Source organism: Apteryx mantelli, chromosome 3 (assembly GCF_036417845.1).
Source record: "Apteryx mantelli isolate bAptMan1 chromosome 3, bAptMan1.hap1, whole genome shotgun sequence".
Classification (NCBI taxonomy): Eukaryota; Metazoa; Chordata; class Aves; order Apterygiformes; family Apterygidae; genus Apteryx; species Apteryx mantelli.
The window spans coordinates 36,453,986-36,478,083 of record NC_089980.1 but is presented as its reverse complement, the minus strand read 5'-3'; the positions used below and the strand labels follow the sequence as shown (position 1 = coordinate 36,478,083).

General features: G+C 40.4%; 1 protein-coding gene across 1 annotated transcript in view; it reads right to left on the bottom strand.

Moving 5' to 3' along the window:
* The window catches only part of EML4 (EMAP like 4), a 167,255-nt gene that overhangs the window by 77,024 nt on the left and 66,133 nt on the right, over positions 1 to 24,098 (bottom strand). The window lies entirely within an intron of this gene.

Here is a 24,098-nt window from a genome sequence, read left to right as displayed (position 1 = left end):
CACATAAAGGTAAATGGCTGGATATTATTACTGTGATTACACATACTCCAAACTTTAGCCCACTAATATTATTAACCAACAACAAGAAAAAAAAAGGAAAGTTTATATAAAGCTGTAATCCCCAAACTATTTTTCATTAAAAGCCTTAAGCTTTGAAATACTTGCATAAAGGCATCACTCTTAAGATATAAGCAAATAAAACACTGGGCCAAATCCCTCCCAGGTGAAAGGTTACAGATGAAAAGAGATTAAGGATTTTAACACCAACTTCCATGCTATTAGAACAGATAAAGCCTTAATATTTGATACACACTACAGAAGGAGCAAAACCTGAACTAACTGAAATGGAGAATCACAATCATGCTTTCATGAGATAAGCAAAATTACTACAAGAAATTATTAAAACAAAATTTTATTAGTGAAATATACTCATAATTATTAAACTGAAAGGAATGGTTACATCAATAAAAACAGAGCTCCTACCACTCTCAATTGAAATTAATGTATAAATATTTTTAAGAAGATAGTTTTGCTTTTTTTTTTGCCATTCTGTTAAACTATAAGTAGAAATATATCACTTCATAGTTTCTACTGCATTCATTCATGCTAATAAATAATAATAAGACGAAGAATCTGCAGGAGTGCAATCAGACCAAGACCTGTGATCCAGAGACAACAGATAAGAAAGAGTCTGAACAAAATGCCTTGAATCGCCAGCCATAGCTGTTCCTATATCATAGATACAGGAAAGTTCGCTTTTCAAGACGTTATTTCAACTACTATGCAACCCACCATAGTCAATGCACTCTCAACACTATTTTAGAAATTCAGATAGAGGACGGCTGATACGGTTCTTCCCAACCTGGAGAAGATTCTTGTATTAAAAACACTTTCCAAAAGAAACAACCCACCTCCCCCTTTTAGGGGGCCACTGGAGGATCCCTACAAGCACACACCTAGGCAGCATATGAAGGAACAAAGTCAAGCTTACATAAATTCAGTCACCAAGAAGAGTTGTGACTTTAAGAAAGTAAACCGACTTCAAGAAGCACCACAGAACTCGTATTTGCTATACTCATGATATTAGCCTTCAAATAAATGCAGAAAATCAGGCAGAAATGAAGACTGGAGAAAAAAGTGACAAGTATTTTCAAAATATAACCATTACAGTATTTACTTCTCATCTTACACTGGTAGCAGTCCAGACTAACACAGAAGAAACAACAGCTTGACGCTGCCTTAAAAAAAAAACAAAAAACAAAAAAAGAACACTTTTTTTTTTGTCTGCCAAAACCTTCAATTAATGAACTGTTAAAAGGGCTTATAATGGATAAATTTCCAGGCCTTATAAATACACAGCAGATTGCTATAAAACATTTGTGAAAGGAGCAAGTGGCTCTCTCTCAGCGATGTTAAATCACCATTTCAGCAGCCAGGCGTTACTGTGTTCCCTGCGTGGAGCCCAAACAGCAGCAGCTCCCGACCGGGACAGGCGCCGCTCCGGGTCTTTCCCTGAGGAGCCCAGAGGCCGGGGCGCTCGCCCGACCCACACGGGCATCCTTCTCCCCGCCGCGTGCTAACCCCGCGGCTGCCTCCGCTCAGCCCGAGCGCCACGTAAAGCACGCTCTCTTCACGCGTCCCGCTGCGGCCCTGAAAGCCACGGCCTGGGGGAGGAGGCCACGAAGCCTCAGCTGTTTCGCGTATGCAAAAATATGCAAAGCAACAGACTGCAGGAGCTGAACGGGGGAAAAGGGTTTTCAAGCCACGGGTCATTTCTCGGCACTGCAGAAGGGGCACACGAGAGGCAGCCACTAAAAGGAGACTTTAGACAGCAAGGAGATTGCTAAGGAATGCAAGAATATTGTGGTAGATCTCAACGGCCACAGTTGCACACTGGAAAGACATTTTATTATGCTTTATCACTGTACAGAAGCAGCATATGTTTTGAGTGATGACAATTATATATTACACTGGGAATTATTAAAGACTTGAAACGAGTGATTCCCAACCTAAATACTACCTCATCCATGACAGCAAACAACTGAACTCCAATGTGCCCTTCTTGGCAGCGTCTTGAAAAGTAAATCAATTAGGGATTAGCTTAAAAGAAGATGCTTTGAATGAAAGTAAATGCAACTGCAATCATTGAGATCATTTTAACAAATCTGCACAACACAGAATTACACTGCTCTTTTCTTTTTTTGCCAGATAAGTTTTCAAAATACCTGGCTTTCCCAGTCTTCTTCTTCCATTAGAAATGCATTCTTACAATCCAAAGAACTATTTCAAGAGAAATTTATCTACTTTCTTTTAAAGGAAAAACCTCCTTTCAGGGCACGCCATTCCCCTTTCAGAGGCAAAAGAGTTGTTACATAAATTCAGTCAGTCAGGTGAAACAAAAGTCAGTCTCCTCCCTTCCTCTTCTCCTGCTCCTAAACATCTGGCCATTCCCTTGTGGCACAGCTAACATTTGTCTAGGCCTTCCACGAGCCACTTAAATCTACTAAACCAGGCAGAGATTTATTTACTCATTTATTTATTTTAAGAGGAAAATGAAATTAGGGAATAGAACAAGACATTTCTAAGTGTAATTGGTTTTATTTTGATTCATTCACTTCATTCATTCATTTTAAATAGCATTTTTTCAGTCATTTGGTTATTTTTAATACAACAAAATAGCATTACATCTCATGTGCCAGTCGCATTTCCCAAGTTGTCCATGACTTATGCTTTTAAGATGGTCACTGGGACCAGATCCATTATGGAAAAGGAACCATCTGCACTGCCTGCTGGTGACAGCAAGGAGGAAGTGGATCTATGGTCTTTCAGTCTTAAAAAGTACTTTAAGATAGAGTATTAGTACTCAAATTACAGCAAAGCCTTGCTAGGTTTAAAACTATGATACTGTAGCTTTAAAAAGGAGCTATGTTGTCATCTTATCATACTTCTCTGGCCTGATTTTTACTTCTGTCATTAAAAAAAATTGTTGTCTTCCTTTTGGGGTAAGCAAGGATGCACAGGATGCTCATATTCAGTACTCATGAGACTTCTGAATGAGGGCTCTTAAAAACTAGGGTTCATTTTTAATGGTCAGTGAACAGCGTATAAAGACATACTACACTCCTCAGAGTTGCACAAGTAAAAGCATTCCCAGCAGATTGAACAACTCTTAGACGTTAGCCAGGAACCTCAGCAGGGGTATCCAACACGTAGAGATAGCACTTAACAAGCCTCCCAACTCACGTATCACTCCACTTCTCACATGTCACCAACTAGGCACGTGAGGATAACAGCATTTGAAAAATATCACTCTTAGTCACCGACCGCCTAGGAGAAATTTGAACCAGCTCCATTTAAAAAGCATCTCACGACCAAACCTTCTATTCCGGGGCCCCTCAACAATTTCAGAGCATCCATTAATCACTTCTCAGAGTCAATTCCTGCAGGCCTTGACGAAACATAAAGAGCAACATTTCAGAAAAACAAATTCTACAACCTCCAGCACATGGAAATTTAAACCACAGGGTGGAAAATCCTACATTTTATCCAATAAAGCCACACAAACCACAGATATGTTTAAGCCCCCATCTGCCAAAGCACCCACGCAGCTTTCAGTGTTTTCCCAAGAGTGTTAGAAGTCTTTCATTACAGAAACACAACGGAAATTACTTGTGAACTGATCTCTATACTGGTCCTGGGAACACAATGTCAGAAAATAATTGGCCCAAAAGATTACTTTCTCATTATAGCGTGGATGGGTCCACATGTGCAGAAAGGTATGCATTTGCATAACTTGACATTTTTATTCTGAAGGCCAGTGAACAATTTGACTCTGGCTGAGGGCTGCATTTCCAGAGAGAGAACTGACAAATTTGTTTTTCCTATGATGTTAAATGAAACAAAAACTCTGTAGTTTTCTGCAACTCGCTGATCTTAACAATAGCTTATAAAAGGTGCAAAAATTTAGAGAATCACACGCTAGAGATGAGGAAGAGAGAATTCCTTAAAAAAGGGTAGAATTCTACTATACAGACTTCTGCACACAGTGGCTCCCTCACCTCTTCCAAATGCCAATATGCAAACAAACTACCTTGGTTTTGTTAAGGGATACGAGTCATGGGAGGAAAATGAGAAGAACTGAGATTAAAACACACAGCACAAACATGGAAGATTAAAAAGGCCTGTTTGTCCAAACAGAGACCATATTAAATTCTAATCTGTCCCTAGAAATAGAAGGTAAACCTGGTGGCGTTAAAGTGGAGTGTAAAGTTCTCAGCAAGTTTTCCCTCACCGTAATTACAAGACTCTGGCCTTCAACACTCTTGATTACCCCCATGCATCTTCAACTTCCTTTCCTGCTTTTCGAAGCTCTTTTTAAGTTTTCTGTTCAGGAGCTCTTTAAAAACAATGCATTGCCTGGTCTTGTTATCCTAATGGATAATCTGCATTTTTAATAGTAAGCCATGTAATAAGATTGCTTATTATTCACATTAAAATAGAGCAGTGCTATTCACCACATAAATGAAAGATACAGAACTTCTTCATACAAAAAAACAACAAAAAAAACTCCTTCAAGTCTGGAAACCTATATTGTGTCTAAAAACCTTAGCAAAACCCTGAAAGGAATATTGTTTATGTTGTTATGAATTTATGCCTTGCTATAATAAATGTAAACTGGCCAATTTGGAATATGCATAGACATTTTTATAACTCAAAACTCATTAAAAAAAGTTAAAATAACAGGCCATAAAACAGTAATTTAACACTGCAGTAAGTCTTAAAAGAAGGAAAAAATATATTTAAACTTTACTGGACAAATTTTTCTTAGGACTTTTCAATTAAACATGATGTACATATGTTATACAACTGCAGTTTTTTGTCTTTAGATGTTCGGTGAGAAGATTATACCATAGCACATGAATATGCTGCAATGCAAAAGTTGCTACAGATCTTTACAATCCACGGACTGGTTTAAGATTTATTCAAAGTGAGTCCATGTCTGCAAGCCTGACACTATACCACTACCTTATCAAGAACATCGCATGGGTTTCTGTGGCAATGTCATTTTAAGGAGCTGATCTGACACATAAGATGATCTACCACTTCATCCCTAATAACTAGGCAAAGTTTAAGGCATACTAGTAGTTTTGCTTATGCATGCTAAATATATTTGTGCACACAGACTTTCATACCCTTTTATGCTGACACATAAAAAGGCAGGGGAAGGAAAGCGATTAAGAGACAATACAAAAACATCCTGAAAAAATAACTTCGTAATAACCACAAATTGCAGAAGTTATTATAAAAATATTTTACATAATAATTTCATGCATCTGCTGCTGTAAACACCCTCATATAAGTAATCCAGAAACGTATCAGAATAAAATTCACAGAATACAGCTCCACGAATGCTGCATTTGACGAACGTGAGCGTTAGCTTGCCTAAGTTTCCACTAACTATCATTTACTGGACAATCAAATTTAAGAAGAAACAGAATAGACTTTATACTGGCCAATGCTAGGTTTGATTAGCAGATCAAGAAAACAAACTCAAACCAACACTTACATGCACACCTCTCACATGTGACACTGGTACCCACATTATCACCCAAAGTAGTGAGTAATTATGCCAGCTTTCTCATGTACCCTTTCCCCAACTGCATATTTCATACTAATTTTGCCTCCACCAAGGCTTATCTCAACAGTAAAAACATCCTCTGTTTCTACCATCCACTATTTAAAAACACCCCAAAAAGCAAAACAACACCACCACCACCACCACCACACAAAAACACCCCACCCAGAAGCACATGTCCTTGTCTTCCACATTTATAAAGAGGGAAACGTGTCCCTTGCCAGCAAGGAGCACGAGTTCTTTATCGTAGCCTCAGAGTTACTTGAGGGAACACAAACTAGTCCTTGAATGTATAAATATCTTCTTATATATCTGAAATGGTTTGTCTATTACTTCTACCTTCCTCTCTTCACTCTCCAGCCTGCACAGCTGGGTTAATGGCAGCTGGCACAGCACACAAACACCCGCAGCAAAGCGCCCCAAACTCCTAAAATGGTGTGTGGTGCTGCTGCGGAACGGGTGAGCGACCTCCGGGCACCCCAGAGGGAATTCGCGATGGCTACAGGCACCTGTTGGGGATGCCCTGCATAACTCGCTTGGCAGCAACATCCAGCCACCCCAGGCTCTTTTTAATATCTAATACCATTTTCCTGTCAGGGGGAGAGAGAGAGAGAGACAGACAGACAGAGCATCTTTTCCTGGTGTCCAACATAAATGCTTGGAAGCTTACATAGGAACCAAAGAGACTGCTGCAATAAGCTGTTCCACTATAAATTAAATATTATGCATGTATTAAAAACAATATTTGAATGCACATTAGTAACATATCTTTTATCGAAAATATTTCAAGTGGTTCTAGAAGTACCAGCGTTATCAGCATTCCTGAACAGTTCCAAGATAAAATCCTGATTTAAAAGCAAGTTAATAACTTTGCCAAAAATCAAACTAAGAACTTAAGTGCCAGGAGTCCCTTTCCCCTATCCTTTCTCCCCTGTGCTCACAAAACGCTGCCCAAACCGATCCAGTTACAATTCTCTGAGAAAGTAAGTTTACACATGCTGAAGAGAGGCTCGATCACCAAAGGTTTCCTCTTGGCTCAGGGCGCTCCGGCCTCTCAGACCTCTGGGCAGCAATCAGGCAGCACGCGAGCCATCCGACGGAGACCCTCGATGCGCTCCGGCTTGGAAACGCCGAGGCCAAGCCCGATGCTTCCTGCGAGCACGACTCTAAGCTGGCCAGAGCAGGAAGGCGAGAGCAGGAAAACATCCCTGCTCCGAACTCGCAGGGCAGCCGGCGGGAGGAACTTGCGGGATCTGCCGAACCTGAAATACTGGGCGCCGGCCGGGAAGAGCACTGAGCGCTCCCAGCCGCCCTCGCGCCACCTTTTGACGTACCCAGTGCTGCCCAAGCCACACGCTTTGGCAATCCAGCCCCAGGAGCTCCAAATGGGGCAATTGCTTAATTAGAAAATTGGATAATTAGGAGATGCTTTTGACCTTAATCTCTTCTTAACTTCACTCTTCATCTGTTAAATGCAAATATCATCCCACGCCACCGCATAAACGTTAATTAACACTTGTAGACTGTGAGATACTACCGTAAGTCCTGTAGAGAAGTCGGTGTCGAAATTCATGCATTTCTCTGAAAAGCGAGAAATATGTGGGGATCCACGCAAAGAAAATGAAGGTAATTCAAAATACTACACAACTAGTCTTCAGGCCGAATCATCTTTCCTGAGCACTGCCTGATTGCGGGGAGACTATAACCAAATAATTAAAGACTGCATCTTAATATATATATGATCCAGAAGACAAAAGTACAGGCTTCAAAGGCTACCCCAATTCTGGCTTTTACATTCATTTTTGACTTTTCACCTATAACTTTTTTTTTTCCTTCAAAACAAAACAAAAACAAAAAACCCCAAAACAAGCAAAAATAAAAACACCCCACACAATTCATTACTGCCAGGAATCCAAATAGCAGCACTATTTGTCACTGATCTGCTCACCACAACAAGCAATATTAACAGCAGCATTCAGGCTCTGACAAACTTACTGAGACCCAAAACAACACACAGAGCAAAGTCTAGTACGTCACAGACAATTCAGTTATAAAAAAAAGGGATCATCTGAAACACACTGGCTTTCCAGGTACATTTCACTGATGCATTTACACTGACAGGTATTCTCTGGGGAACAAGGAAGTTGGTGTGAAGGACTGTAAATGTAAAAGAAAAAAAACTGATAAAGCACTCACAATAAACTGAGACTCTCCACCAACATCAACGCCTTTCCCTTCCTACTCCAGCCCCCCACTTTATTATTTTTTTAACTGCATTTGTCAAGTGATGATGCTAATTCCTGGTTAGAAAAATGTCTGTATATTTAGTGTAGTTTTTGTAGAATTTAAGTCCACTTCATACAGGTTACTGCTGATTTTCCAAGACAAAATTCCATTTCAATTACATGTTTGCAAAACATTCAATCTTTAGATTGCAACAACACTGGGAAAAATCTGACATTCCCCATTACTGCAGTAAGTTTCCTCTGCTGCAAAACATCTGAATGCACTGCTACCAACAGAGTTTTCATCTGAAACTCATGGAAACCCTCCAACTTGTAAAATATTTATTATTTATTTCGGGCAACAAACTCATCTGAGTTTTTTTGTGGTGTGGTTTTAACTAGTACATTTTCTCCCAGGAGGAAAACCATGTTGCTGTTCTTTAAACCTGCTATTTCTTCATCAATTCTAGGCTATAATTTCAGAAGCAAAACACAGAAGTACTGAAGTCATTAAGTGAGATAACACGAGCCAAAGCAACATACCCTCTTCTTTCACGGATAAAATTTACTTTGTACCATGCAATGTTTATTTGCAAAATTTTACTAATCCCAAGTCACGACAAAAACAGGAATAGTTCTCCAGCTTCTATTATCTAGGAATTAAGTTAGACAGTATTGCTGAAAATAAAAGTGTTGGAACACATATCTGAAATTAGTTAAGCTGGATGCTTCATTACCTTTTTCTCTTCCCCTCTCCCACTCTTACATAAATAAGTATCTAATTTGTAACCAATGTACAAGCAAAGTTTATGTGAACCCATTCTGTGCTATTCTAAGCCTTTTTGTAACATAAATGCAGCTACGCAAGACTCCATGAAGTCAAGAAAAATAAGAGGTTTCCTGGTTTATCTTATTTATTTCCTTTCCCGAAGGAGGATGTTTTGTGTCCATCCCAGCCACTCACGAACCCAGGCTCCGCAGGCTGCACGGCTGTCAGAGGTTGCTTGTGTTTTACAGGCGATAGCAAGTTATCTTACAGATTTAGTGATAATATGCTTACACCACAGGAATAGTCTCTAATATCCTAATGATGGACGCGCACGCAAAATACTAATCTTACAGTACCGTCACATTAAAGAGATTCACTTCTCGATATTAATACTAAACACAGCCCATAGTACATGCTGTTCTCACTTGTCTCGTGCTTCCTCCGCACTCAAGGGAACACTGCCCAGACCCATCTTTCCTGGTATCACTTCAGGCCCAAAACACCGCTGCCTTTCCAACGCTGCAGGGGAAGCGTTCTCCCCCAGCGCTGTCGGAGGCGGCAGGATCTCCCGGGCTCTTACGCTCAGCACAGATTTTACGTGCACCAGAAGGCGTTACAGGACACGGTGGGTATAAAGATGAGGGTACGTGACGGCTCTTGCCTCACTGACAAGTAACACTGCGCAGTGATTTTTAAACAGAAGTCCCTTGCCATGGAGAAGAGATTTTAGCAACTTAAAACACTAGCTTAGTTTCCTGATATTTAAGGTACATAAATGCCTTCCACTTATTCATAACCCCACACAGGCACTGCTTTATTATCTCTCAGTAACAAAGCCCTTCTAGTAAAATGCCAACTTTTTCACTGACAAGCTAAAGTAACCTTGAAAAACCATGGTCTTTCTGTACTTTTTTTCTTACCTGCAAACTAAGGATAAAAGTATGCTCCCTTCTTTGTGAAGAAGAAAAAAGAAAAAAAGCTTTGTTAAGAAGTATTGTTATAAAGTATTAACCTAGTACAAGTTTTCTGACATAATCTCTTCCTAAAGCAGAATTATGACTGCAGGTCTGCTCCCTTAGTTACATGCTGAAATTTAACGATTGCATGCATCCACACACATTCCCAAACCTGCTTAGCACTGCTGCGCCTAGAAATCTCACTGCTGCTATACACCAGAAAAGGGAGATCGCCAGAACTGTAAGAGTCAGAGTTGCAGTGACGGGTCCTCCTGAACCACCTCAGGGCAGACAACACGGTGAGAGGAGCAGCAGCCTCCTGGGGCTGCCCGACCAGCCACTGCCACACATGCATGGTGAAAGAGCATCAGCCCAACCGGCTGAGCTCCTGCAGCTGGAGGAGCTGCCGTCCTCCCTCCCAGCTGGTATGAACGCCAGGCACAAGGTGCCCATTCTGCCAGCTCTAGGGTGAAAATGTTGTATCAGCTGTTGTAATTAATGGATACCACTTCACACTCATAAAATCGCTTCTGCATCTTGCATGCTATAATGGACACAAGGTTTGCTGTTTATATTGTAAAATAAAAAGTCCCTTGTTTCTTGGAAGTTCAAGACCAAACCTCTCTAATCACGAAGTCAATCTGACATGACACTAACGGCAGCAGTCATAAAATCCCACTTTTCTTTACCTGCATGGAGATGCCTCCCCGAATTCTGCAACTGTTTTTGGCATCAGTACTAGAGGGACACCTACACCACAGCTAATGCTTACTCTAGGAGGAACCAAATCAACCACAGCGAAATTTTCTTTAGTACAGAAAAGAACTAGAACTTCTTTGTACAGACAAGTCACAGTACAGACACTGCTAAGCTACCTGCTTAGGTTCATGGATAACACCTAAGCCCCAGGACTCCCACACAGCCAGCCAGCCTGCGAGGTGATATTTGCTCATAACACGTTACTCATAGCACCTTAAAGGGACCGAATCTACATTTCGGTTTCTACTGAAGAGCAAGTATTGAGAAATAATGGGAACATTTCCATATAAAGTGTCATTTCAGCCCAGACAACAAGTAGAAATATCTACACTGATGTTAGCCAATAACCACTCTCAAAAAGGGAGCTGAGCATAAATACAATAAAGAACTGACTAGCTCTTTAGTTAAGCTCTTTCGCTTTATGATGTTAGCAACTAAAACAGTCCCAGTGAAGATCTGAAGCTAGCACCTCCTATAAACAAGGTGCGAGCGGAAAGCATTGCTCACACTTTTACTGCTGCTGTGGCTGCTACTGCTACTGCCTCGCAGGAGACTTTGTGTAGCAATCAATCTGCCAGTCTGCTACATGCAGCGTCTGAACAATTGTAGAGCTATTAAATATTAATATTTATTATTTAAAAGAGTATCTTTCTTCTTTCAGACTACAGACCCACCATCTCAAGTGCTGCTAGTTTTTTTTTAAACAGAGCTTTGCCAACAATAAGAAGTTTCCAAGGGGCGGGGGGGGGGGGAAGCCTACAAATGAGGTAACAGCAAAATTAACCAACTTCATTCATGAAGAAGAATTCTAGAACAGCACGAGAGACTTCTATAAGTGTGACTACACACATTTTAAAAATCTGTAGCTCAGCTGCTTCCACAGAGGTAAATAAAAATGAAGACAGCTTCAATAACTATTTCAGTTGCTAACCTGGCACCATTATATCTGAGCATAGCAAAAAAAGGCATAGTAAGTAAAAACTCAGAAAAGTAGATAAAGCTTTGTCTAGTGTTGAATGATAGCAGAAATAGATAATTTTTTGTAGAGTTTTTCCCCAAGTGTAAACTGGAATGTAAGTGATTATTGCACCAAGTAGATACAAGAATACAGGAGAAACTCGATTCCAGGATTCTCTATACAACTAAAGCACAGTGATCTTCGTTTTCCCATTTAAATTGAAAAACTGCAATTAAAGGGAGGAATTCAGTCTCATCTTTATCTAGGTTAAGCCAAAAAGAAAGCTTCTGAATCAATTCACCTGTAAGGAAACACATCCACAGGTAAACAGTGTTATGTGACACTGCAACTTCTCAGAGAAAATCTATCACAGAAAGGAGCATTTTGGACTCTGTAACAATTAGGTTAAGACCCTCTAGAATTTCATCTTGAACATATTTATTGTGGAAGTTCTATATAAAATTGAAGCGTCACTACTGCTATTGATAAATCATGAAACTCTATGATGAAGGTGTGCACAGAATCTACCTGTACGGAAAAAAATCATACGCCTTTTCACAGGGAAACCTTTAGGAAGTGCCATACATTTCTTATGCAGAATGTTTGGCCATATTTTGGCCAATCTATCATGTTTTGTATCATTCACACACAGATTACTTATAATCTATTCCTTACATGGATGGAGATTCTAAAGTGGAAAAAAAGCACAGATTTCTTTCCTCCACTGTTTGCTGCAAGGTTTTAGCACCAGCGTTTAAACAAAGGAAACATCCCTACGGATCGCAAGAGAAGCGGGAGCGATCATGAATGTGTCTGGTGTTAGAAACGATCGAGTACTACACACATACCAAGCACCCAAGGATTAAATCTGGTTGTGACTAAATAACAGGTAGCAACATAATGAGCCATGAGTAAGCTGCATTTCTTGCCTGCTTGCTTTCTTCTTCCAAAAATCAAGAAATTAATTAATCAAGAACCGATCCCAATCGATGTCTCCTTGGGATGAAGAATCTTTACACGCTAAAGTACATAAATTCAAAAAAAGCAAGGACGTTGAGCTGCAAGCATAAACCAGTACTTGTGGTTTCCAGCTCTGACAAATGATACTGAAGTAGCTGCACAGCCTTTCAGTTGTCTCTCAGTCATATTGGCCATTACTCCATCACAGACCAGAAGTCTACTTCAAAACTCTTCTCTTCAGCACACAGGGTATTGCATCCAATATTTTATAACAAATCATTAACAACAATGCTAGGTTAAAAACCTGCCTGTAACCCAGAGAAAGAAAACCTATAAAGAAAACCTGTAATTTTACACTAACTTCACTAATAAAGTGAAAAATACACTGGAAAATGAGATATATATTGTAGGTATCTATTGTTTTCAATTCAATTCTCTTCTTTTAAAATCCTAGATGTTTCTACAACTTTGATATCTGGGGGGGGGGGGGAATCTGAAGCTGAAAAATAACTGCAGCTATTATCTCAAATCACAGAATTACCCCGTTTACTCCATTAATTGGCTCTTAATTCTATTTTTTTAATAATTTCATATAAGCTTATTAAGCATTAATTACTATAATTCATTTATTTGCATTTTTAGAACAATCACTCAGGAATATGCTATTTCTGCATAATACTACCAGCCAAAATAACAGGATTTTTCATGAATTAAAATGTTACCCTGTTCTCTCCCCTTCCTTTCCCCTCTTCCCCTGACAGAACATATCAATAAGAACAAAGTGCTTTAGACTTTTTTCAGCACCTTTTAAATTCTCCGATAACCTTGTTTTCCAAAATTCCATTTGGGTCTTTTAGTGTTGGCAGGGGAAGATTAAAACAGAGATAATCTGAGTGCGAGACTGGTACATTTGACATTAGCAACACCGTAACAGCATGTTCTAACCACACTTTCTTGGGCTACAACCTAGGGTATGGCCACACGCACAAACTACCAGCGAGCAAGCAGAAGAGGGAGCGATAGTGTCACAGCTTCCCAGGAGTAACTATGGACTGTGTGCTCTTAACCAAGAGTAAATGCCAGGTTGTTTGACCTATTAATCCACATTTACTAGTCTCCTATGTCAACATGCTGTAGGTTTCTGCCTCACTCGCCCTCCCAAGCCTTGCATTCATGCCCACACTTTAATAATAGGTGCGACCATCCTCTGTGACTTGCAAGTTGCACACCAAAAAGCGACATGCGGGAGACCTACAAGGAATGCAGCCCACACCTGTGAGCACTGGGAGAAGCGCTCCAGGAGAAGGTGTGGAAGGGGAGAGGGACAACCGTCCCTGCCCTCGGGGATTCACTGCTCTGCTGGGGCTGGCGCACAGCTTTGCCCGATGCTACCGACACCAGCTGGAGGCTGCCCTGCCAGCTCACGCCAGCCCAGGGGCAGAAACTGGGACTACCCAGTAGCTCCCAGGGCCATGCCACCACCAGCCATGTAACGTAGCCTTGATATAGAGACTGCATGGGAGGAACGCAAGCCACTCATGAATCGAAAACCACTCTGACTCAGATTTTTGCCCCTTTTTCATGTAAAAACTTACTGCTCAAGACAGTGTTGCACAAGTCGTTGAGCAAATGAGTAAAAGCAAAGATGGCAGCAGCATGTGAAAACCTGAAGGACCAACGCCTTCAGCTTCTTACAGAGGGAAACACACCCTTTGGTGCATTTTATAGATGTGGCCAGCAACAGAGATATAAACCTGACTATGGGTATTCTCATGTTTTTAAACACTTCTGAACAGCATTGCAGGCAAAACCCATGAAATTCACACATGTTTGGATGTGTACGAAGGAAAAACAAAAAAGGAGTGGGAGGAAAGAGCAAAGGACAAAGACTTGGCACCTAAATGCTATCTAATGTATGTTTCTGTGATATTATCAGAGTATCTTCTTGTCACACATTAAACAACTGTGACTGACATTTGTCACATTTGGTCATTCCTTCCCTTACCCTGTCCCCAGAGCAGGATCTGCATATGTTCAGCAAGTTTTTATGGTTTATTTGTCCGCTCTTCTCTCAGTGCTGCCCTGTGTCACTGCAGAATAAGCAGGTTGAAGTAGCAAGCCCCTGGGGAGGTTCCTGGGGCTGCTTCTCTCACAGTGAAGTATTTGGCCATGTGAAGCAGGGGTCTGATGTACAGTTCAGAAAGATGCTTTTTCAGCTTTCTCAATCTGGGCATTACTCAAACTTTTGAGACCAAAATTCAGTCCTGAGAATGTATCTGCAGTCTGAATCTTTTTGTCCAACTTTTCATGAAAGTTTGCTTAGTCAATTGTACCTTAGATATTTCACCAACTTTGCTACTTCAGCAACTTTGAGCGCGGCTTGCAATTACTTTCTGCGAATGCTAAGAAAATGCTAACTGTCACTATGCATCAGTCTTCACTATCTTTTCAAACTCCTTTTGATGACTAATACATATTCCTAGAACTGTTAAAAGTGAGATAGATACAATAACAGGCGAAGCAGAAGTGTTACAAAAAAGTAACATTTTTGAAAGACTACCAGGTTAAAGAAATGAGAATATCGCATTGACCCTGTGTTAATATAGCCTTCTTAAGAGTGTTAGATGAAAACCCCTACAGACCTTTATGGTATTTGTAATTTTATTCATATCTGCATATCACTGCTGTTACAGTGAAATACTGCAGATATTTAGTTATACTGTAATACTGTAAAAATTCACCAGCATAGATACTATATTGATTTTTTTTCTTAGTTGAGGCATGTATCAGAAGATTCTTGATGATCTGTGTATGGGCACACATTTATAACGTGTCTACAGTCACTGAGATCCAGAGTCAAAACCTTTGTGCTTGTTGGGGCAGAGCTCACCCCAGCTCTCCGCAGGGAGACACCAGCTCGCCCTGGGCACCGCTGTGCAAAACGAGCCACCTCCCTCGGAGCCAGCTACCTGTAAAGGCGGCAGTATCCAAAAAGTAGTGGCACTTTGATCATAAGTTTAATGTAACGAAGCCTGGAAACAGAACTAGCTGATCCAGCTTACAGTTCACTTAATTAAGCACAGGCTCAGCTAACTAATTCATGAAGCAGGAAGTAAGTACTGCTTCATCCAGCTGTGTTTACAATCGCTTAATAGAGCCACTTCATAAAAGGTTCATTTAACTCAGTCAAATTAGGAAAAGGTAAGAAAAACTACAATAACCCAATAAGGAAGGAGACTTTATAAACAAATATAAATTACTCTTTGGTAGATTTATGGCTCCACAAGAGGCAACAACAGTACTGTCACAGACTATATAACGAGGCAGGATTTCACTTCTAGCTTTAAGATAAGGATCTTGGCTGAAGATGTCAAACCGACATGGAAAAGCATGCCAGTTAAGGGTGGCAGCTGTCATCATTTCCTTATATAAAGTATGGCATAATGAGCGAAAGCGAAGAAGCATATACAAGGAGAGTAAGATTACATCTGTTGCTACATTGGAAAACCCAGACAAATTTCCAGGCACGTAAACCCTCCAATTACAACCATGAATGGCCATGACTACAGAAATGCAACCTTTTGCATTTACTTCTTGGTGACTGCTGCTCATTTAAGCAGGGAACCGTTTGCCCTTCTGTTGGGGGTTCAATGGAAACAGGATTTTCTCCAAAATACAGCCTAAAGTATTTGGACTACCATAGCCGTGGGGAGAGGGAACCCTAGGTGTTGTGGAATACCTCAGCTGGATTTCATTATTTCTGGAAAATGAAGCGCTCTCTTGTTTTGAGACAGAAGCCTTTGGCTCCTTCCCCCAGGAAGCTCATTACAATTCTTTAAGCAAGCTACTATGGAATAGGGTTCTTCTGGAAAATAGGAGAACAAATTAAGAGAAACCATTTACACTTTTCTAAATTAGGACTGCGGCCAATATTATTCTAATGTAGCTTTTAAAGCATTAAATGTCTTCAGTAATACCACTTCCTGAGAGTAATAATATTTAAATGAGTCTTAGGCCCAAGAGACTGGATAGAGACAGAGACAGAGCATCTCAGTACTCACCTCAAGCGGTCAATATACACACAGTCAGCCTGACACTGTAGTATCTGAAAGTGAATCACTGGTCACTGAATGATGGATTCAGACCCACGTTAGTGCACATGGTATGTTAAAAGATTTCCCAGATCTTGCAAATCAGAAGGTCTTGTACTAGGTAACCCAGTGTTGGTTTATAAGGAAGGCAAGGATTCACACCTCCCTCTCCCCATTAAAAAATAAAATAAAATAAAATGAATTTGAGAACACTTAGTCTGATACTTGTGAAAATGGATCACGTAGACTCAAAGATTACTTTTTTAATTCACATAGATCTAAACAAATGGATACATAATGTATATAGCGTAAAGAGAAATGCATGGCCTAGACACAACTGATTGCTTATCAATTGCTCGAAACAAATAATTTAAGGTAGTTTTAAACTAGCTATGACAGTACTGATTCTCTCAGAAAGCTGAAATGTATGTGTCAAATTGAAACCTGCAGCAAATTAATTTTTTAATTAATAAATGTGGAATATTGTAACATTTTATGGGAAACAACTGAAAGGATAAAAAAGCTGAAAGAAGTTTGTAAGTATTAAAGATATAGTGATAGGGTTTTATATTTATCTTCATGATTATTGGCAGTACCTAGAGTAGGGGTAGTTCAAAAATTTTTGGTGTAATTACAGTGAAAGATATCTTGTTTAAAAAGGTTTCACTATATTAACACAATAGTTGTGTTAGTGGCAGTGTAAGACTATGAGCAAAGCAGTATTTAGGGAGAGGTAATCCCCTTAAAATAGGCTGATACTTGGTCTATTTAATTAGTCTATCTAATATCTAACCATTTTAGGCAAAATATCAAGCTATAGATAGGACTTGCATGTGAGAAAGTTGTCAATGTTGTCTACACAACAGCCACTGGGGGGAAAGATATGGCCACTCTCTAGGAGCCTTGGGTGAAGTATTTTGAATTGATAACTAGTATTACCATGTACATGAAAGTACTTCTTCTCCAAGGGTGCCCAGGCAGGAGGGCAGGTCAGCAAAAGCGGCACAGCAGGGCAGGTGACTCGCAGCCAGTCGCCCACTTACCCCCGACAGGGAGAGGCAAAGCTCCTGCAAGCCAGGTTCATACCAATACGTTTTGCCACCTCTTGAAGCTCCTAGGTGAGCAACCAGGTCCAAGGAGGACTGTGGCTCACTTCAGAGGAGGTCCCACAGAGCGCACCAGAACGCTCACGACGATGCCAGCTTCACCTAGCAATTGCAAATCCCCACCATAAAGCAATGTCTAAGCAAACTCTCTACCAGTCAGGGACACAGAGGTTGGCATTGCTTTTTTGTTTTTCCCCATTTATGAACACTCTTTGCAGTGCCAAATGTCACTAGAGGCAAATACTCACTAAGAAGCGTGCAAAATTTAAGTTTTATTTGCAGGTAAACATTTTCCTTGGGCCAAACTAAAAATTTCTATCCTGATCTGTATAACCCAAGCTAAACTGCAGCCCAGCGCTAATGTGACAGCCAAGATCTTCCTAAAGGGACTTGTTACGACAGAAGCCCTGCCTTAGTTTTATTTAAAAACAGCTAATTAAACACAAGTAGAAAAGCCACCACTACTGTTATCTAAGACAAGTTTTTAAAATCTGAATAAGCTTCCCACTAGCACTAATATCATATCCCACATGCTAAAGGAAGTGTCAGTACTTCACTGCTGACGAAGGAATTTATTTTTAGCTTTGGCAAGAAATGTGCAGTTGGATGTATGCACAATAATACATAGAAATAAAAAACAGGTTTACCCCACAACAAATTTATTTTTTCCTTTACCTCTGTGTCTCTCATGCATAGCAACAGGTAAGGTAGAACACCTAAAGTTCCCACAGAAAAGCTTAACACTGTGGGATTTTTCTCTAAAAAAAATTAAAAGACTTATCCCCAAACCTGACCCAAACTGTCCTATTGTTAGCATGAATCCTTCACATGTATGGTTGGGGGTGGGGAGGGGGGAAGCACCTTTCTAGGGCTCAATCTAAAGCTCTTTCCTACTACTTCTTACCACTGCAAAGTTGCTAGAAGCCTTCAAAGCAAGGATGCCCTCAAGAATGCAGTTAGAAGTTTCATGTGAAGAAAGCACTTGCTGATTCTCCATCATACCGGTTTCTTATCACCCTATTTTCCAGCCAGAACACATTCTTTACGAAACGTTATATAAGGTTTACTGATAAGAGCAGCAATCAAGTTTTAAAACGACTAAAATAGATTACACTGCTAAAATTAAATTACAGTATCCCAAACCACATTTTGTTTCAATTATAAATTCTGCTTTTAACTTTTATTCAACAAAATCCTCAGTCTTGCAACAAGTCAAAATGTATTTCCTAAGATGTAGGGGAAAAAAAAGAAAAACAGTAAAATATATATATTTAGAAAAGCAAATATATTTCTAGCATCTTAACCTAGTGATTCCTATACAAATCTCCCAGGTCAGTCCAACATGAGCCACGCACTTCCCAGATTCTATGGTCAGATTTCCATGCCTCAAATTCAGGTCAGAGATGCTGCCAGATTTTCACCAGAGGATTCCAAACGACTCTTGCTAAAAGCCATTAAAATAAATGGAAGTGTCTTTGTATCAGCCTCTACTCATCAGGAACAAAGCTGGCAAATCACAGCCCTAAAAATTTCAGTTCCTTTGAATTTTGTTCTGAAGATAAAGAGTTAAACTTTAGTCTCCCTTTTACTGTTCTACCATAAGAAATTGTGCAAGTCTGCAAAAGACTATATGAAGCACTTGTAATTTTAAAATTTCCAATTCACCCTCCCCCTTTCCCTAGGGTTGCAACATCTTAAATTCTAAACTGAATGCTTTGAATTCTGAAGCAGATAAAGTACAGTACATCGCCCAGTTTAAGAAAGTGCATTTTAGCAAGGTCATTTCTTTCTCCCACACATACAAATACAAATTCATGCACCGAATACCTGCCCTTATTTTTATAAGCTTATTTCTGTTGATCATATTTAAAGAAAAAAAGTGAGACTTTCTATATAAGATGCTGTATCCATATCAAAATTGCATTGCATGAATCAGCAAACAAAGAACAACTTCAGTGAGGTTTGCTTTCACTGAGATAACACACACACAAGAACAATACATGTATATCTCTAAGTGGATTTAGTCTTTAAAAAGACTCACATACTTTTGTTTGAGACAACAAGAATGCTGCAATTAATTATCTGATTTACACTGAACAGAGGCTGGTTTGGTAACAACTGTTTAAATAAGGGAAGCCTGTGTTGAAAGATTTTTTTTTACTACTACTACTACCACATCAGTAAAAATAAAGTGGAAAAAGACCTCTTATTTCTGAAGGGCAAATACATGTTTTACACACAAAACGTACAGCAATGTACATACTTGAAATCGCTGCACACACAGTTATTTTAGCTGCCTATTTTGAATGAATCTTTACTGCCTCCTGCCTGAGGCCCGTATGCAATCAAAACTTCCCTGCAGGGGCTTTCTTACTTTTTTTTTTTTTTAAACATAAAATTGGTATTGAAATCAAAGATTGGTCACACAGAAGCAGTTTTTACTTAAATGCTTTAAAAGATCACTTGCACAGAATACCTCTCCCTTTCAATTTAAAGCCCATCCCGCGACACACTTCATGATCCACACTGCAGAGGAGGAGGTGCAAGTATTCACACCACAGAAGTCACCGTGCCAGAAGCATTCTGCCAGCAAATATTAACTTTGCAATTGTCTTTCTGTTATTTTCTCTGTCGTCCGCGTGCACACGAATAAAATAAATTATTTTCTCAAGGTAAGGATGCTACACTGTAGCGAGCTATCTCTACCTTTGCAAAAGCTCACCTGGCTGGCTGCCAATGAGGTTGCAGAGTTAACTTAATTACACAGATGAGTATTTACCCTGGTATTTACTTTTCGGATTTCCCCTTTTCCCTCCAGGGAAAGGGAGGGTAGGGAAGGGAACTGTAAAACAAAAGGAAATGGAACTCGCTTTTAAAGAGCCTTTAAAAGCACCAAGACTGATCTGCCACGGTTCGGAGGAACTGGGAGAAGCGGCCCTGGCGGCACTTCGCGGTAAAGACAAGACGGATATACTTTACCCGCGCAGAAGTTCATCAGCGCCGCGGACTCGCACGCCGGAGCGAGGCAAGGCAAGCCGTCTGCCATTGCCGCCACCTCCGTTACCAGCGCTACAAAGGCGGCTCTGCCCGCGCTTCCTGCCGCCTTCCCGGCGCGGCTCAGGGCGAAGCCCCGCTCTCCAAGCCTGACGGCATGCCCGGACCCCTGAGGAAGCCCTCCCCGGCCAGATGGCCCACCACAAAGCACTTCTGTGCTGGCACAAGCGAAGGCTCCGTCAGCGCGCTCGTCCCCGCCCGCGAGAGCGGGGGAGCGGCGCCGGGCGGGGGGGGGGGGGGGGCAGAAGGGGCGCGCACCGCAGGCTGCCGCGGGGAGCGCCAGCCCCCAGGCGTCAGGAGCGCGCTCGCGGCGGCGCCTGCACGGAACGCGCGCACCGCGGCGGTGCCCCGCGGCGCGCGACCTGGCCACTAGCGACGGCAATACCGCGACGTACTTGCGCCTTCTCTTTAAGGGAAGCGGGCTGCAGGGCTCATCGGCTGCTCCTCCACCTGCTTCGAAGCAAGATGATGGCTATTGTTTACACCCCGACGGGGCCAGCGCCAATTCCGTTTAAAATCAGAATAATTAGGCTCTTACATCAGCAACCTGCGATTCCCATTTCAGATCTGACTACTGCAGCTTATTCACAGCTAACATTAAACAATTATAGGATTTTGTGAAATTACACATGAAAATCTGACAGCAAGTAATTTCCCCTCAGTCTGAAGATACCAAACAACCAAGACTAATTAACGAATAGGATTCTTATACTTTAGCAATTCAGATAAACCGTTATTGTTTGTTTGCACGTCAGAAAGACTACAGATCTAATGGCAGTCAAAAGCACAGGACGAAAGGAAAGGTTTTTTGGGGGGGGAACTAGTATTATATTAGAATATTTTTCATATGACATCTTTCAAGATGAAAAAGCAATGACATCATTGGCAATATAGTTATATTCATTTCTTTACATCAAAATGAAGTAACATATTCTGGTTTAAAACTAGCAGCTTTTCAAGGCTATCATTCTGTTAAGCAGAAGAAAACTCGTATTACAAATGCATTACAACCTACTTAATGTGATCGTGATTTTGTCTGTCTTGCAAGATGAAGTACAGCCAGATGAGAACTAATGAATGCAACATGTGTTCATTCTTTTGGTAGCTGTGCCTGAAGCCAACTGGCAGAACAAATACAGCAAGATAAATGTCAAAACAAAACTATTTGTGAATATGTATTGCATATATTTGCCTCATCTCTCTATCACACTTCAAATAATTTAGCATTTTCAAAGCTTTGCAAACATATTAAATATCTTTGGATTTAAGCCTGCTTTCCAGGTGACAGTAGGATAGTCAAACAAAAATACATGAGGGAAGTCCACGTGTCCTTTCAAAAACAAGGAGGGGCAACACTTTTTTCCATCCTCAAAAACAAACTGTTGATAACAAGGTTCATAACAACACATATAGCTGAGAGAGCACTCAGTAAAGGGTTTTGCATTCCCCCCCCCCAAAAAAAAAAAATTCGTAATCTGTATTTTCCAGCAGCTCCTGATGCACTCACTGTGAGCTTTCTTTCAGTGAAGGCAGAAACCAGCCTCTTCAGTGATTTAAAAATACGCTTAGTCAGCAGAACACAACTCTGCAGTGTGAAGCAAGACAGACAACAGAAGCAAGGCAGGTTATTGTGATTAATAAAGAGAACAAATAGGCAAGCTCAAGAAACTGAATGGTGGAAATGATAAAGGGCAAAAGGCCCAAGGGGTACCAAGTCAAGGAAAGGGCCCTAGTTAAGCCAAGGGCCTAAACAAGCAGCCCAAGCAACAGAAGTGACTGAGAGCCCATACTCTTAACTTGTTCAAATCACCACGTTACACTAGATTGTTAGATTAAACCATCTTCATTGCAAGATGAAACACTACTGAGTCTTAGCCTGAGTGCATTAGGCCAAACAGAAGTTTTGCACACTGGTAAAGAATGGCACAGAGAAAGCAGAAGGTGGCTTAATTTGCCATTTTAAATGGCCAGTAGCAATCCAAAGGATGACAAACTACATACATCTGTCAGGAAGTACCCAACTAAACTTACAGATCTAACTAATAAAATTTCTTAGAATGCTTTATTTTCAGAATAAAAGTAAAATATATTTTCTATGAAAAAAAAGAAAAAAGATAGCATCTCATACTGCACAAAAAGAATATGAAATGCTGATATTTCCATAAGACCCCTTTCGTCCTAATAAAGATGGATCATCTCAACAGAAGAAGAAAAGCTGCATTAGCGCAGCATTTGAAACTAAGTTTAACACCTGCCAAATCAAGAGCAAGCAGCGTGAGGTGAAAGGAGCCAACCCAAATATTAAAATAAATTCAAAATTATACTCTTAACACTAATGTTGTAAATGAGACAGACTTCAAATTGCTGACTGTATTCATGCTGACTCTGAAAATGGCAGAAGTGCTGTCACTCGAGCAATCCTCTGTTCCCTATTGGTCTCAGGATTTGGACCAGAATTGCTTGCTTTGTCTCTAAATATTTCATGAAACCTCAACTCCTCATAAGGGTATTTCACTCTTCTACTTCTGGCCCATACCTGTCCTTCTAAACAACCTCCATCTTTTGCAGTCCTGCCCTCTTCAGCAGCTGCCTAGCTCTCTAGCCTCTTCCACCTTAAACACTATCGCAGGCTCCTCTTCTCAGCCATTATTTAACATGAATAGGGGATGAAGAGTCACTCCTCTCAAGTATTTTAGATAAATACAAAATGAAAGTAGTACATAAAATATGACAGAACAAAATAAAATCCATATATCACGTAAAGTAGGCAAGTCATCTTTGCCTAGAGAAATCCCTTTCAGCATGTCAGTGGTGAAAAGTTCAACGTTACACTTCATAAAGAAAAAAAACGCTCTTCAATCTCACGTAATAAAGCACCTTAAAAATTGGGAATAGAGCCATGTATGTTGTAAGAGTTGGGTTTGCACAGATACTTTAGAAACATTATGCATCTGGTAAGGACAGTGGATGTTTTAAAAAAACTAAAGCTGTATCAATCAGATTATGAACCCACAGAAGAGCCATTGCTGGACACTTAAGGTTTTGAAATACCAAAAAACATTCCAACCTGCATTTTCTTCAAGGGTGGGGTCAAATGGTTTCTCTGGCATTTGAAGAGAGTAGTAGCAAGCTCTGAACTCTTCCGGGTCATTACTTTTAAATGAAGATGAGGAAAAAGTGGGTCTCCTGCCCCAACTATGTAATTCTCTTTCTGTGACCCAGCTAAGGCAACTTTGGGAACCTTTTGCCAAAGTCACCACACCCCAAACAGTATAAACTGCAGAAGAGAAACATTCTTCCCATGCTATTATCAGTAACTTGGAACCAAACAGGAAAAATTATTGAGTTTCCTCGATAAATGATTCTGCTACCAAAAAAACATCTACAATTTTACAAAATCTGCAAAAATTCTCTCTGGTGTTTTCGCAGAACAAGGATTTCTTCATTTTTTTCAAATTCAGTAAATTGTTTGCCTCATAAGGCAAATGAGAGTTCCACATGTTGCTATGTGGCCTTCCCTCCAATGGATTATTGGAAATTCACCCTACCTACTGCTCTTTCAAAACATCCTGTAGCTATAGCTAT